The sequence below is a fragment of the Ornithorhynchus anatinus genome, chromosome 8, assembly GCF_004115215.2.
Source record: "Ornithorhynchus anatinus isolate Pmale09 chromosome 8, mOrnAna1.pri.v4, whole genome shotgun sequence".
NCBI classification, from domain to species: Eukaryota; Metazoa; Chordata; class Mammalia; order Monotremata; family Ornithorhynchidae; genus Ornithorhynchus; species Ornithorhynchus anatinus.
In genome coordinates this window covers 15144536-15161910 of record NC_041735.1, presented here as the reverse complement: position 1 = coordinate 15161910, position 17375 = coordinate 15144536, and the positions used below count along the sequence as shown (strand labels likewise).

Below are 17375 nucleotides of genomic sequence, written 5' to 3'. Positions count from 1 at the left end.
CTGAATATTCAGTGTAATTGGGTGATTATAAAAAAACCCTGGGATGATGAATATATAACCTTCCTTGTTAGCCAATTCCAGTATTTTAACACACTGATAGTAAACAAATTCTATCTGGCATAAATAGTGTGACTTAGTTGAAAGAGAATGGGTCTTGAGGTCAGGAGATCTAGATTCTAACTCCAGCACTGTACGGACCTGCAGTGTAACCTTGGGTAAGTTACTTAACCCCTCTGGACTTCAGTTTCCTCATCTGGAAAATGGGGACAAGATATCCACTTTCCCTGCCTCTTAGGTTATGAGATCTGTTTTGGACTGGGACTCTGTGAGATTTGATTATCTTTTATTTTCCATACCACAAAGTATAGTTCTTGCACATATGCAAGTTCTTGCACATATGCAAGGACTGGGACTCCGTGAGATTTAATTATCTTTTATTTGCCATACCACAAAGTACAGTTCTTGCACATATTTTAGCAAATGGCTAGGGGAGGTAATAGGCTCCCTAAGCCCCTCATATCTGTAAAAGCTCACTTTGCATATGGGAAAATGGACAAATTCCTTTTCATTTGAAAAGGTTGATAGATGTACACCCTTGAGATCAATTTTAATATAGATATTACGATTCATTCTAACCAATCACTAAGTTGGAGTCAAACTACTCTTGTTGGTGACTCTTTCAGGGGAAAAAAATTATTGCAATTTAAACATCAACATCTTATCAGCAAAGGTCAATTAGATTGGGATTAGAGCTACAAGAAATTAGAGGCTCATTTAAAGGGAAAGCTTTCAGAAGGATAGATTTTCTGCCTTCTTACAGAAAACTTTTCCCAAAGCCACAAAGGTATTTATAAATGTGGTAACAAGAAATAAAAAGCGAGGGATGAGAGTAGTACCTAAATCCAATAAAACATTGCAGAACAGAAGTGGTATATGTCCACCAGTAACAAATATGTAATTTCCCTTACTTTTCTCCACCTCTTGGTCCAGTGAGTTCTGCACTCCAATGCCAATCAAATAGAAAATTTAACTCTCCAGACTTTTCCAGGGATCCTACAAATTATCAAATATCTGTAAACTTTTATCCATTACGGTATTTTATACTGATAAATACCTATGTATGAGGCATACAAACTCCAGGTAAGATTGGGAAAAGCATATAGCACAATGAATCATAGAAATAAGTATGGTATTTTTGAAAATTTATTATGAGCTTAACACAGTCCCTATCCAAATATGAGTCACAAACAATTTTATCCCGATTTTATAAATAAGGAACTTGATTTACTCAAGGTCCCAACAGTAGGCTAGTGCCAGAATTAGAACTCAAACCTATTCTGACTCTCATTTCCATGCTCTTTCCACTAAACAGTACTGCCTTGGTGAGGAGAGCACCTGGATCTGGTGGCATTCCTTTAGAGAGCTAGAAACAAAGAGAATTTTTACCACTTAGATGTTTGCAGGAACTCCAAAGCTGGTATCATACTATATTCTGACCTTCCAGAAAATATGCTAACTCTACTGGCACTGATGGTACTGCTGATAAAAATTGAGATTACGTTCCAACCTGCTCTTTAGTGCTGGGGCAGATACAGGGTAATAATAATAATAATAATGTTGGCATTTGTTTAGCGCTTACTATGTGCAGAGCACTGTTCTAAGCGCTGGGGGAGATACAGGGTAATCAGGTTGTCCCACATGAGGCTCACAGTCTTCATCCCCATTTTACAGATGAGGGAACCGAGGCCTAGAGAAGTTAAGTGACTTGCCCACGGTCACACAGCTGACAAGTGGCTGAGACAGGATTAGAACCCATGACCTCTGACTCCCAAGCCCGTGATCTTTCCCCTAAGCCACGCTGCTTCTACTTTATTAGGCACTTGGGAGAGTACAGTATAACTGAGTTGGTAGACACATTCCCTACCCACAATGAGCTTACAGCCTAGAGGGAGAAATAGACATTAATATAAATAAATAGCTTATAGATATGTACATAAATGTTGTGGGGCTGAGGAAGGAATGAAAAAAGGAGGTAAATCCAAGCATAAGTGTAACATACAAGGGATTGGGAGAAGAGTAAATGAGGGCTTAGTCAGGCAAGGCCTCTTGGAGGAGTTGTGCTTTAGGAGTAAAATTCCTCACAAGTGACTTCAACAATTTCCATCACGTTTCACCTTACATTGAGAGATCATTATTTCATTTGGATATTGTTCTCTCCACCATGCCCTCTATTCCCCACATCTGCCAGTGTATATAGTGGGGGGACTTGTGATGATGGAAGTTCCTGAACAGAAGCCAAATTCACCATTAGTAAAGAAGTTTTGGAAAAGTGTAATTACTTGTGAAAAGCACCCAATCCTCCAAACATTAACTCTTACTGAGAGTGTAAACTCCTTGGGGTCTTAGACTAGACCCGCAGTGCACCCCAGGCTTATCAGATTAGTACACTTATGACATGTATGTCATAGCTTCAGCTACTGCAGAGGTCTTACAGAGCAATCCCAATAAAAAAACTCATATAAAAAACAATAACAACAGTAACAAAAAAAATCTGGGTCTTTAAATTTGTACTGCTATACATGCAGACTACCTTCCTGGATAAAAGTTACAGGATAAAAGATATTTTTACATGGTGATTTTAATAGACAGCAGTATTTTATTGAGTACCTCAGCCCTACAACTTACCAAAAGTTAGAACAGTGCTTTTAAGAGGGTGGTGTCCCATCGCATTCCACCTTTCATATGTCAGCATCACAGTGTGACAGAGAAGTCCACTAAAAGCATTCCAGCCTGGCATTCAAATTTTGACCATCTGGTGTTTTAAACTTTGGAAAATGGAGATGAAGACTTCCCGTGCTAGGCAGAGAAGGAGCTTTTAATTATTGACAATTGTCCTTTGCCAATGACAAGAGAAGCAACATGATAAAAGGAACCCAATCAGATTCTAGACTGCAAAACTCCTTTTAATGCTATAACTTAATAGACCCTAATCCTGTTGTGATTAAAGTCCTTTGAAATAGTCCTGAAATAGATAAACTGTACAAAAGTGCTGAAACATTCAGAAATGACTTGAAGTGTCAGCAAGCCCCTCTATTCCCTCAGGTTCTTCCAACAATAGGAATATTTCAGTCTTTGTACATGGTGAATATGCAGCAGTGATTTTCAGGAGGCTTCAAGGAATGCATACTTGGGAAATTCTGTGCACAAGCAGTAAAGAATGTGATTTTCTACACATAACTTGCTTTTCTGCCCAGACCTTTAAAGCAGGTTGAGTGACTAAATGCTTTTGTAGGTGGAAAAAAAAAACAGTGGAAGGAGACCAAAATGGGACTCCCTAGGCTTGATTTAGTCTCTGCCTTGATTCTGGTGTGAATTTAGGCATGTCACAATCTCTTTATTCCTCAGTTTTCCCTCTCACCAATTCTCACTGCCGCACTGTCCTAGAAAGATATAGAAAAAAATAAGAAAAAGCTTTAATTTCTTGCATCAATAGTGGCATTTGAAATAAAGGAGAATTTCAAGTAAATTTAGAACCATTAAAATAGTACTGATTCTGTTACACTCTATGTTGTTAATTCAATCAATACTTTTTACTGAATTCTTACTCTGTGCAGAGTATCGTACTAAGCACTTTTGAGTGTACAAGAGAATTAGTAGGCCCGATCTCTGCCCTCAGTGAGCTTACACTGTGGGTCCAGAAACCAGCTCCACACTTGAGGACACTGCAGAGAAATTATCATCCTACCCAGTTTTTCCAGTGAAGTAAATCTCTGTTGCAAATCTGTTTAATTTTAAAATATCACTCTGTATCCAGTGGAGCATCCTCTGAACTCATACCAACCAAGGACTTCAATTTTAGCCAAAGTAGCCATTCATCTAAGAATTCAAGCCCCTAGTGGCTTGCAGGGGCACCACCAGGCTAATCAAGAGGACTTTCCATAGAGCAATGGCCCTGGATGATGTGATCTGATTCCCACCTTAGGCAATTTTGGGGAAATCTGGGAAAGACCCCTGGAGCCCCCCTGATGCCCAGGGATGGTTCCTTAAAGAATCATCTGAGAAACCATTTCAGCCCCCACCATGACTCCCCAAATCTAGAAATCAATGCCTTGCGTATCTGATACCCACAGAAGTTCAATGATCTCAAGCCCTACGAGCCCTTTCCAACAGACCCCAGCTCCCACACCCCTTGTTTGCCCTCAGCATCACGCTAAAAGGGAGCTTGACATTATCGAGGATATGTGGATATATGGGCTGCAAAGGAACCCAGAGTGGCTTTCTGTTTACAGAGCCATGTAAGGAGTACCAACACCAAGTTCCCCTTCCTTATAAACCTACAGGGGATCCCCTTTGCAGGCATATGTTCCCCTTTCTTCCACCTGTGTGCAAGGAAGAATTGGATTCATTGAATTTAAGTGTTCATTTGTTCCCCAGTGCTAACTGCATGCCAGAGACTGATTGCTGTAGGGGCTTAGAAACATTCACATGGATTTTAAGTGTGATGTGCTTTTTGGTTTCTGTGGAATGTAAAGGAGCCTAGTCTATTAAATACTGGTAGATTGATTAAATGAGATAAATCCAAACACCTCTGAGGCCCTTACTAGAGAGAAATATTCACCTTACAGGGATGTCTAGATAAATTACAACAACATAGGGGAACATTAAGTGTGAAAGAAATTGTATATGAAATGAGCACATTCCCATTTGATTATAAACTACTTAAGGGATGGAATCATGTGCTGCTCTTGAATGTTCTCCAAACATCTAGTCTAGTGCTCTGCACACAGTAGACACTTGATTAAGGCTGGAATTATAAAGATTTCTTGAGTGGCTATTGAAATAGACCCAGCAGCCTGCTGGCCCCAGTCAGTGGGTTTCATGTGTTGGTCCCAGTGACCAGCCATTGAGTTGAAATTCAATGGGAAAGTGGCTCTAGCCTTGAGTAGATAAGGAAGCAGTAGGTTCCTGCAAAGGACTAGGCTGGTGGTTCGAACCCCAGGACTTCCTGAAGGCATACTATTGGATTCCACAGTAAATATAAGGGCTCTTGTTGAAGTCATCCTCCTCATTATTTATTGAACACTCTCTGGGTGAACTTCTTCACTGAAGTTTATAAAATGTGTTACTTTCTCCATTGCGGAGTTCTCTTCTAGAACATTCAACAATAATAAAAGATCCACTCAGCTTCTGAAGTCATTTTATTGCCTCCTTTCTTATTATGAAATGTATTACGGTACTTGGCGTTCACTATTGTATTTGGAAACTCTTATTTCCCAGCTGCTTAATCAATGGAAAACTCTAAAGGGGGAAGACATGAGGGATTGATTATGTTCACAAACTGGACCTCATTTCACTCTGTGTTGTAACATTCACTACCATTTCTTTGAGTTAATGCTCCACCCCATCAAACAGGCTGCCAGAAAGAACCTTATTGACTGGCACAGTCTGGCCAACCATTTACAATAACTTCAATGAGGCTGCTAACTTTCCTTTTCCTTCTACATCTTTGTCTTCTTTTCCCCATTGTTTGCATGACCCTTTTCAGAACTCTCTATCACTTACCCCGGCTTTCCAAAAAGATAGCAGCAGTCACAAACAAAATATTTTCACATTTTTATACAAAATTCGTATTTTGTGATCTTGTGCATACCCCCACTCCTATTTGCTCTGCCTGCTTCCAGCTATATATTGTAGGTACAATATCGTGTGACTGTTTGCATTTGCAATGCAATAAAATGCTGTTTTATTATGTGCTGTACTGGTTGTTCAGTCATTTTATTGGAAATGTTCTGGGAGAATACTGTGGGAGATTGTCATTTTGGGATAGCTCTATCATTCCCACACAGCTCTTTTAGAAGCACAACAAGGAGTTTTGGGTCCTTATTTCTAAACTATCCAGAATTTGACCAAACTATAAGGCTCTTCAGAAGAAAGGAAATCCTAATAAAATGACAAATGACAACTTTTCTCCTCTTAAACGTGTGACAGAAGAACAGGTCAATATTGGCTGCACTTGTTTAGATTAATCTTGATAAATACAGGTTCCTGCGTTAACCTGTCAGTTATCAATAACCACTAAACAAGATGTTATTTAATCAGGTAACTTTGAGCTCTGGGTGGCGTCTATGCCAACAGAAACATGACTATCCAGTTCTTCCACAAATATCTGAAGATTTCAGCTGCCAACAGATATTGATCTTTCTTTATGTTCCTTCCAAAAATCAATAGCAGTGTGCAAGGAGGACTCTCAGTGGAAATACTGAGTCAACACAATGACTTTCACTTTATCATTCATTCCGCACAGGACATTGTCAGGGTCCTGGATAAAAGACTCCTGCTACGTAATGTCTTGTTGACAACAGTGATTGTTGCATTGGAAATGTCTATCGTTCTGCAGCTAAAATCTGGCTTAAAACTCCATTTAAAGGTACAAAGCTAAAACTTCTATTGTGCCCTGAAGTTCATATCAGTTTTTCTCATCACCTAAGCCGTTTTACGTTGATGATGTTTAATGAGATCCACATCGTTCAGATAGACTTCAAGCTGTGACCCAGCAAGACTCCCCAATTTAACCTTACTAAACATGCCTTCATATTCCCTTATTTCAAGTGTTTGATGCCACACAAATTAGAGTTCCATTGAGCTAATTGGATCCTTGTGGCTCTTAATGTTTCACAAATATACTATTTTGAAAATAAATCATAAAGCATCATTTTAGATCACTAGACTTAATTTACATTGACTCCCTTTTTCCACATGGAGTCCTGTATAAGTGGGCCTTTAATACATTCTGACAAGCAACATATTATCTTCTTACTACAATTTAGCAACCACCGTTCATTGAGTTAAATCAAAACTGCTTTCATTAATCACACATTTTCAGTCCCATCACATATGTGGATGGAATTACCAACAGTAAGAAACCTTTGTACATGATAGCAACCCATAACTTATGCTCATTCAATAATAATGTATATTAAGTGTTAATGTGCAAAACACTGGAGATAATATAAGAACATTAGTTCTGACCCAGTACTTGATCTTTAAGTTGTCATAAATTAACAGTGGGAAGAGGGTAGATTCATAGGAAAAGAAAGGGAGAGCAGAGAGAAAGATAAAAGAAAGAAAGGACAAACTGGAGTTTTTAAAAATTAAAATTTCAACAGGACAACATTTAATTATTAGCAAGGGTGAATAATCATTTATTTTATTCTCTTCAAGGCTCAAATCAAAGCTAAATGGGTCTTCCAGCTTTCTGCTCTGCTCAGTTCATCCTCTCCTACTTCATCTTATCTCCTAAAACAACTTAGCATCCCCTCTCAGGATCGCAACTGGAGAGTTTCCAGTACCTTACCAGACATGACTATGGGAGGGAGAGTCAAGCAGAAGCCTACCTATTCCATTCCTAGCTTGGGCTGTGGCTAGCAAATGGAAGACAATCTGCTACAAGTCAAAATTCATCCTTGCTGGGCAACAGCAGCATGGGAGAGAGTCAAGGGCGGAGACTCAAGTTTACCGAATGGAAGAGGGCAAAGGTAAACCACTTTCATATTTTTACCAAGAAAACTCTATAGATACACTACCAGAATGATTGAAGATGCAGAGTGGGGCATTCTGGGAGAGATATGTCCATGGAGTCACTATGGGTAGGAGTCAACTCAACAGCACAAGACAAGACAACTCAATATCCACACTTGATTCATCTTGTCTGTTCTGTTGGTCAGTCAGTTGACAGTATTTAGTGAGTGCTCAATGTGTGGAGAGTGTTGTTTTAAGCTCTTGGGACAGTACAATATAACAATTGAATGCAACGAGCTTACAGTATAGAGGGGGAGATAGGCATTAATAGGAATAAATAACATTACAGGTATGTGAATAAGTACTGTGGGGCTGGGAAAGAGGCTGAATAAAGGGAGCAACTCAAGATGATGGAGAAGGGAGGGTAAGAACAGGAAAGTGTGCTCAGTCAGAAAAGACTTCTTGGAGGAGATGTGCCTTCAATAAGGCTTTGAAGGGAAGGAGCGTACTACAGTGCTCTGCACACAGTAAACATTCAATAAATATGATTGATATTATATCAATCCTCTACTGAGGCCTTCCCTGATTAAGGCCTCTTTTGCCTGGCTCCTTCTCTTTGCGTTGCCTATGCACTTTGATCTGGGACCATTGAGCATTTGATATTCACCCTTCCCTCAACCCCAAAGGTCTTATTACATATCTTTAAATCATTTATTTATATTAATGCCTCTCTCTCTCTCTAAACTGTAAGCTTGTTGCATGCCATGTACCTAGCATGTTTTAGTTATCAGGAGCTGTGCAGTGCTCTGCACACAGTAGATGTTCACTAAATTGACCGGTCCTGTCAAGAGAAGCAATACGGCCTAATAGATAGAGCACAGACCTGGGAGTCAGGAGGACTTGGGTTCTAATTCCTGCTCTGCCACTTGTCTGCTGTGTGACCTTGGGCAAGTCACTTAACTTCTCTGTGCTTCAGTTACCTCATCTGTAAAATGGGGATTAAGACTGGGTACCCCATGTGGGACATGGACTGTGTCCAACCAGATTATCTTGCAGCTACCCCAGAGCATAAGTGCAACACCTGCCACATAGTAAACATTTAAATACCCTAAAAAATGTTCTAAGGAATCTTTCTAAAAGGGATGTAATTTCATTCATTTTGGAAATAATTTGAAAATTTTCAAAGTTCATTTTTCTGATCAACACACTCAACCACCCCACAGTATATACGAGAATTGAAAATCTTGTTCAGTGTTTACATCGTGATCATCATCAATTTAATCACTGTGATCATAACAACTGTATTCATTGTAAGCTCGATATGGACAGGGAGCAGGTCTGCTAATTCTGTGGTACTCTCTAAAGGGCTTAGTAGAGTGCTCTGCACATAGTAAATGCTCAATAAATGTGATTGATTGATTGATCGAAACCTTTCTCCAAAGTCTGAAGAAATTAGTGGTGGCTTAATAGAAATCGACATTAGGGTATGCCATTCAGTCACCTACATCTACCAGGACCCAGTGTGCAAAACATTTAATTTGGTGCATATGTAATTAAGAAAAGTGAAAACATAGTCCATGACCTCAAGAAACTATGGAAATATGAATGTCAGTTGCTGTACCAGTTATTTCATTGCATTATTGCTCTTGCCTAAGAATATCAAAGTGTTATCTATTCTTTTTCAAAACAACTCTTTTTTGCCTGGAGGTAGTTACAGACACTAGCACAAAACTAATTTCAGGACATTTCTTTACAGCACTTCATTCTAAAATGTTAGTGCATATGCACCTTAAAAAACAACAACTCCTCAAAGTCTTCACTGCCAAATGGAAAATATCATAAATTACAGTAGCTGAGTTCTGAAATGCCTTGCTTCTTGAATATCTGCCTTGAAAACCTCTATGCTGAGCAAAATGCATTACCCAAACATTTCCTAGACTTACAAATAATTACAAGGCCTTAATCTTTTTCAATACAACTGGGGAAAGAAAGTAGAAAGACTGTTTCAGCACAGCAATATTGTTTGTCTGCATGGAGCTAGAAAGAATGATACAGAGAAGTTAGGTTGGGAACCTCACCAGGTGCAGCCCATTTAGATCAATCAAAAGTCTATTTTCTGGAGACCTCCCTTCAATTTTGAAGAAAACATCAGTTTGATTAAGTGTTTTCCTTGGTAGAACTAGTTCTTCCAATACAAAGTTAACCCATGTCAATGTGTTCTGGTGAATTAATTTCCAAAAGATTGGTTTGCTCTCCTGCAGGCAAGAACTAGGAAAAACAAGCAAAAAAACATGAGGTAATAGAAATTGTGAAATAAATGCCTCAAATTAAAATCAAGCCATCTGGAGACAAAAGAGGAAGAACGATTATTCTCATCACTTCCTCTAAACTGTTTCTACTTTTCTGTATGTTTCAGGTTACTATGTGCAAATTCTTAATTCCCGAACTGTTCCCCATCATAATTTACTAGACCACTCATATTCAGGGTTTGGATACTTCTAGCCCAAGTGGAAGCTTTGATTAACTCCTAAGTGATGCTTTACTTTTACGTTTGCTAGTCAACTGAACTGTGGGCTAGAAAACCGCCTTTGGGTTGTTGAATCAATTCTTTTAAGGACTTTCCTCAGGGCCAATAGCTCTTGAAGAGGCATTCATTTGATGGGTAGTGAAATGGACTAGATCAAAAGCTGATAGACAATTAGTTGAGATGATAGGCAATTCCTGTCTTCTGCCCTTTGCTACTCCTATTTTTACTCTTTTCTCCCTTTCTGGTATCTGAAGCTCAAGCAGCAAGACAGGTCAATGGCACTGTGCAATATCTGGGTCATAAACAAGAAAAGATACTTGGAGTTGGAAGGTTGCAGTAATGACTAGAGCTTAGACTGTCCACTGATATTCAGGGGCTCTAGTTTGGTTGGCTTTGTATTTGAATGGTATCTTTTTATTCATTTGCAAAATGACCTAGTTCAAAGGAAAAAATTTCTGCACCTCTACCCTTTTCAGTACATGTCTCCTGCTACAGGAGAATCCCCCTAGCAAGTGGTGAGTGACATGAAAACTTCCACCCAATTGTTGAATGAAAAAATTGAAGTCGTTGCTAGGCAATGATATCCAAGGAGTGCACAGCCCACTACCCTCCATATCTCAAGATTAGATCCCTTACTAAGCCAAACATGTAGTTTTCAGAGGAGTACGAAGATTTCACACGCACCTGCCCTTAGAAAAGACCTTTACTTAAAAGGGGAATTTCTTTCACTGATGGACACTTGAGAGCATCGCTCAATTCTATGGATCAGATCTTCCTTTTCAAAAGCCACTTCTGATGGGCCTGATGTGTTTTACGATTGCTTGTGTTGCTCAGCGGTGCACAGTGCAGAGTGAAATGTTTCCTTTGATTTTTTTCTGATGTTTTCAGGAACTGGAAAAAAATTGCTCCTCTTTTTACAGCTGACCATTATGCTTCAGAATGAACATTAGACAATGTGATGACCTCTTCTAAACTTCTAATAGCATATCATAATCTAAAACACCCCACATACAATACAGGCACATCCTCTGGTTAATGAACTTCTCTATCTATCTAGGGACAACTAGATGAATGCTATTTTGTATTTGAATGGTATTCTTTTTATTCACTTACAAAATGAAATAGTTCAAAGGAAAAATTTCTGCACCTCTACCCTTTCCTGTTCATGTCTGCACATGAGGGCAATGGAAAACAGTTTGCATGTGGGATTCTCTTTTTTTCTCCTTGTAGACTATGCAGTAGTTATGTTCTTGAAGAACTTCATGATATGGGAAAATCTTGTTAGAATAATCATCATTTGAAGTGAGTTAATGGAATTGAAAGTAGATGATTTGAAGACGCCACCATGCCTGGTGTTTTGACACAAATTCCTACAGATTCATTAAGTCCACCAGTATCAATTGATTAATCAATTGTATTTATTGACACCTTACTGTTCACCCTAAATGTAGGAGTCCATCAGGGCTCAGATCTAAGTGCCCTTCTATTCTTCATCTATACTCATTCCGTTGCAGAACTCATTCACTTCCATGGATGAACTTGAGATAGACGAAGACAGCTTGATATCTGGATTTCCACCCAGCAGTGCTCTACGACTCATGTACTGGAGCAAAAGGAAGTGTGCTGTGGAGGGGATCCAGACCTGTGGGGTATGAGAGCAGTGAAGGGATAGCAGAGAAAGTGAGTTTAGTTCAGTAGAGAGACTGTGTTGATGTTATCAGTTTGGTCATCAAAGAGAAAGTAGCTTGGGTCTGGAGACTGAATGGAGCTGAGAAAATTAGATGAAGTCAAAAGATCAGTAGTCTCTGGGGGAACAGGATAGATTCCATTATCCATTAGCAGAATGTTTCACAGTTTTGCTGAGTATAGTTGCAAAAACATGAAGAAACTTTAGGTACTGAGCAGTCAGACTAAGACAGGCACAGCAGCATCATGTCTTTACCTACAGCATGTCCACAATCATTTGTTTTTTCACCAGGTCCACTTGCAGCAGCTGATCTTCCAGTGAAGTGTCTATATGTAAAATAGGTACCAAAATCTGCCATTTCTACTGTAACTTTCCTGCTGACTTCCTTCAGGACTTCAATTAATTGCTTGCCACCTGACTCTAGTAATTTATTTCAATCGAGTATCAATTTGGTCTAGACTACCTTGTGTGAACACCAAAATTTGACCTGATTCCTCTGATGAGGGCAATGGAAAACAATCTGCATATAGGATTCTCTTTTTTTTCTCCTTATAGACTAAGCTAAAGGATACTTTGAAGGTCTTGCTAGCACTCTTTTATCCCCAAATGAGGCTTTTAACCCATGATCATCAAGTGGCCTTACTGATTTCCCTGCTGGCCTCCTGCTTTTGATGTATTTGAAAAATATTTTGCTCTTAGTTTGGGTATCCTTTACAAGAGATCCTTCAAACTCCTTTTAGGCCTCCCCAATTTCCGCTTTGCACCTGACTTGCCGCCCTTGATGGACTTTTTTGTTCTCCTCACTCTGCAGTCTGTTCTCCTCCGCAAACAACATTTATATGTGCAACTGTGAAACATGACCCTTCATTTGTCATGTTTTGCCTTTATTGGAATCAAAGAACAAGGTATGTTTTTCTTGTCATCCTTCATCTTCAAGTTGATTTTTTCCCAAATGTACATAGTGCAGGCACTAGAAGAGGAATAATGGAGATAAATCATCCCCCCAATTTTAATTTTTCCCAACAGCTAGGTCATCCTCCACTCTGTCTTTACCTCCTAGGATGATTAGTCTTGCATGATTAACTTTTGTTGTGCAAAATGCTGCAAACCCAACTTCAATCTTTCCTGCTTCAGACTGATTTAGAAGCATACTACTACAATTCCAGTTTCTGAGAATGACTACAAGGATCTTGGGTAATGAACTGTTACAGTGCAGCCTAGCATTCTTTTTCTTTTAATCGGTTTTGCCTTCCAAAAGTATGTGGAGATTCTTGGATGAGAGTTTTTTCAGTAACAAAAAAACCCCTTCTTATTAAAATAATTACTCATAACAGAATCAAATTCTTTATAGGGACTGCACAGCAAAGTGATTTATTCCATTCGTATTATTGTGAGTCTACAGTCATAGAGAGAAGGGCCAAACTTTTCTGTACTCATTTGAACTGAATATCTGAAGAGATGGTGTCTAAAGCATTTTCATTGTCTTAAGTCATTTCATAAAATTGCAGTAAAAAACTAGGCTTTGCACAAAGCACTGCACTGTATTCTTATTGAAGACAAACATATCACAATAGGGAGTGAAATAGTTTGTGTCAGTGGCTTTTGAAATGATTTTTCCTTTGAATTCTCTCATTTTTTTGGTTACTGGTAATGTGATGCTCTGGTTAAACATTTAATTTACTTTTAATTTGTATCAAAAGAAGTGTAGTTTTACACAGTGAGTAGCCCCTAAGGAAATTAACAAGTTTTTGGCAGTGACCCCAGGGAAATTCTTGGAAAATTTAACTCTAGTGTCACCGATGACAACCTGGGTATCTTCCTCTCTTTAACACAATTACAAAGAAATTTTTCCAAGTACGTAATTCTCCTCCCATCCTTTACATTCCCCTTGTGTCCAATCTTTTTTGCTTGTATCTATCCCATGCTTAATACAGTGCCTGGCAAATGACAAGCACTTAAATACCATAAAGAAGATCAATTAACTGGGAGCAAATGTAGCCTTGATATGGTCAAAATAATGCAAAATACAAACAGAATTTCACACAGCAACCCTAAAATTGATTTCTGCTTTTGAGAACCCCTTAGTCCATGGAGACACCTTATTCATTTTAATGGAAAATGTAACCAGATTTTATAACAAAATAAACTGTTTTATATTATAAAAAAATATATTTTTGAGGATGCAAATTATTTATATATTCCCATAATGTTACATCAATTATTTCAAGAGTTTTTTTCAGTCATCATCTTCATTCCTGTTTTAACTGAATACTTCAGGCCAAAAGAAGCAGTGTGGCCTAGTGGAAAAGCACATGTCTGGGAGTCAGAGGATCTGGGTTCTAATCCTGGCTCCGCCTCTTGCCTGCTGCCTGATCCTGGACAACTCACTTAACTTCTCTGTACCTTAGTTTCCTCATCGGAAAAATGGGGATACAATACCCATTCTCCCTCATTCCTAGACTGTGAACCCCATGTGGTAAAGGGACTCTAAGCAACCGGATTATATTGTGTCTACCTCAGTGCTTGGCACATAGTAAGTGCCTACAAATGTCCCAGTGATTGCAATTTAGATCATGAGGAAGTGACAAGGGAGAAAAAATAAAGGACACTTTAAAATCTTCTTGATAATGTCTTTTCACACTTTAGTCACCTAGATATGGTTCAGGGGTGGGGGCGATTACAAAACAAAATGGGAGCATACATGGTTGGTATGGAAACTACTGTGAAATCGATGCTTCATTTGAAAATCTCAACTGGAAATCTGTTATTGAGATAGTTAATAGAAAATGTCTTGCAGAGGAAAGCCAATCTTTTATGAGATTCCCTAACCAGCAGTGGAATCTGTATTGGAACTGCTCCTTGGTTAACCCAAATCCTAAATCATTAGGAATTGGCTGAAGCCAGCCAGCCACTCCTGAGTTAATTTCCATTTGAGTGAAAGGGATAGTGTCTATCACTTCCAATATATTGTACTCTCTAGAAAACTTAGCGCAATGCTCTGCAAACAGTAAGTGCTCAATAAATACCATCAATGGGTTGATTTAATCACTGAATGCAGAACCTAACTTGTTTTGTTTTGCTCTCTGTCTCCCCCTTTTAGACTGTGAGCCCCCTGTTGGGCAGGGATTGCCTCTATCTGTTACCAAATTGTACATTCCAAGTGCTTAGTACAGGGCTGTGCATACAGTAATCTCTCAGTAGATTCGATTGAATGAATGAAGAAGGTCAGCCTCTTGGGCATGGCGAGCATTCAAAGACAACTGGCAGATATTTTTTTCTTTCCAAAAAAATAAAAGTGGAAAGTAGGAGGTTTACTCTGGGATTTGAACCTTTCAAGATCCTGTCATTTTCACCTCTTGTGAAAGAGCAGACAGGGCAAGACTCAAGTTGAATGTGTGAATGAACTTAGTTTCAAAGGTTTTAATGTTATCATGGTGACTAACTGTTTCCAGACTTGAAATTAGAAAATTGCCATCGATTCCAAAGAGGTTTGTACTGTTGTTGTTTTGTCCTGTGCAACTAGGAAAATAAAAGAAAATCTCCACTTTTGCGGGTTTAATTGTGTGTCATTCCCCTTGTCTTTCATGGGGATTTCATGTTTTTATTTTCATTTTTCATCACATTCTCTCATTCAATGGCATTTATGGAGCACTTACTGTGTGCAGAGCACTGTATTAAGCAATCAGTAGAATACAGTGCAATAAGTAGACAGGATCCCCCTTTACTCGAGGAGCTTCCAGTCTTCTCTGTGAGGTACACTGTACTAAATGCTAGGGAAAATAAAATGCAGTTAATAGACATAATCCCCGCCTTCAAGGATTTTCAGTCTATTGGAATAGTAATCTGTTACCGACCCTCTTTACTTATTCTTTGATAAGGGATAAGGTCTAATTTTTATCTAAGTGCTTTTGGATATAGTAGACACTGAAGATATACTGTACTACTACTATGAATAATAATAATTGTGGTATTTGTGAAGTGCTTACTATATGCCAGGCTCTGTACCAAGCACTGGGGCAGGTACAGGGAAATCAGATTAGACAGAGTCCCTGTCTCCCATGGGCTCACAATCTTAATCTCTCTCTTACAGATGAGGTAGCTGAGGTACAGGAAAGTAAAGTGACTTGCCCAGGGTCACAACGCAGACAGGTATCAGAGCCGGCATTAGAATCCAGGTTCTTCTGACTCCCAGGCTCACGCTGTAGCCACCCTTCCACGCTGCCTCTACTTCTAGAGAAGCAACGTGGCTCAATGGAAAGAGCACAGGCTGTGGAATTAGAGGTCACGAGTTCTAATCCTGGCTCCGCCACTTGTCAGCTGTGTGACTTTGGGTAAGTCACTTCACTTCGCTGGGCCTCAGTTACCTCATCTGGAAAATGGGGATGAAGACTGTCAGCCCCACTTGGAACAACTTGATCACCTTGTATCCCCCCAGCACTTAGAACAGTGCTTGGTGCATAGTAAGCGCTTAAAAAATACCACCATTATCATTATTATTATTACTCCTCTCATTCACTGATTGATTATTAGTATCATCACAACTACCATTACTAGTATTTTAGGCCACAAGATGAATCCATAACAGTCAATAATAACACAGGATACACAGATATACAGGATACAATTTTTATACACAGGGACACGCTGTACTTGGGAGCTATATTTTACAAGATTTCTTTTGGACTTCATGCAAACATCTGTTCTCAAACGTCCTGTCTGCATATCATCACTTCTCATTATCCATTCTAAATCAGGGTACACTCTAAAAATAAGAGACCCTATTCTCCTATGAAATTTTAAAAATCAGTTACATGTGAAACTTTGTGAAAATATAAAAATATTCATTAAGAAGTGCAACCACTAAACCATTCTATTTGGCAGGACAGTGATGTTATCACTTTCAACACCCAGTGTTCTTTTCTTCTGATGTAAATTTATGTATTGAAAATTAAAGAACTGCAAAGTATTTTCAAACCTTTGCCACCGCAATCAGATGTCCTTTCTCTTTGAAGGGCTAACCTTTTGCTGCAGGAGTGTAATGGTACAACCATATTCTCCTGGATTAAATCTCTGCTAGAATGATTTATGCATCAATAAAACCAAACAAAAACTAATTGGGTAGAGTGAGACTACCCAAAATTATGTTCACAATGAAAAACAGAGCTAGAACTAATTACCCTAGTGCAGTGTTCCATTTAGCTATAATTCTACAGTCAATTAGTATTCTGTTTAATTGTACAATTAATGAACATATAAATTGAATTCATAGTTTATTTCTACCACCTAAATTACTTATTTGAATTGCTTCTTTTGGAAAAATTTTTCACTCAATGTGCAAATTATTAAAATGACTTTAGAAGTGTACATTCCTGGCATCCTCTAATTGTAAAACAATTACTTTCCTATTACGGCTAGAATGCTGCTTATGCTTTTGTAAATTAAATAATGTTCTATAGCAAAATAAAAAGGTAATAGTTTTCAGCAGAGACCTTGCTATATGTGGCATAAATAGTAGCTGAGTCACTGCTACCCTTTACTATTAGAGCTCCTGGAAGGCAAATCACACACTTTCTTCCTTTATCCAATTTAGTCACTATATGCCTTCTCCACATCATTTCCATCACTGACTTTTTGCTTATTCCC

General features: G+C 38.7%; 1 non-coding gene across 1 annotated transcript; it reads left to right on the top strand.

Moving 5' to 3' along the window:
* Positions 1 to 7313: 7313 nt before the first annotated feature.
* Positions 7314 to 7451, top strand: LOC114813953. The gene has a single exon (XR_003761697.1). It is a non-coding gene; the product is annotated as a small nucleolar RNA SNORA7 (small nucleolar RNA).
* Positions 7452 to 17375: the final 9924 nt, after the last annotated feature.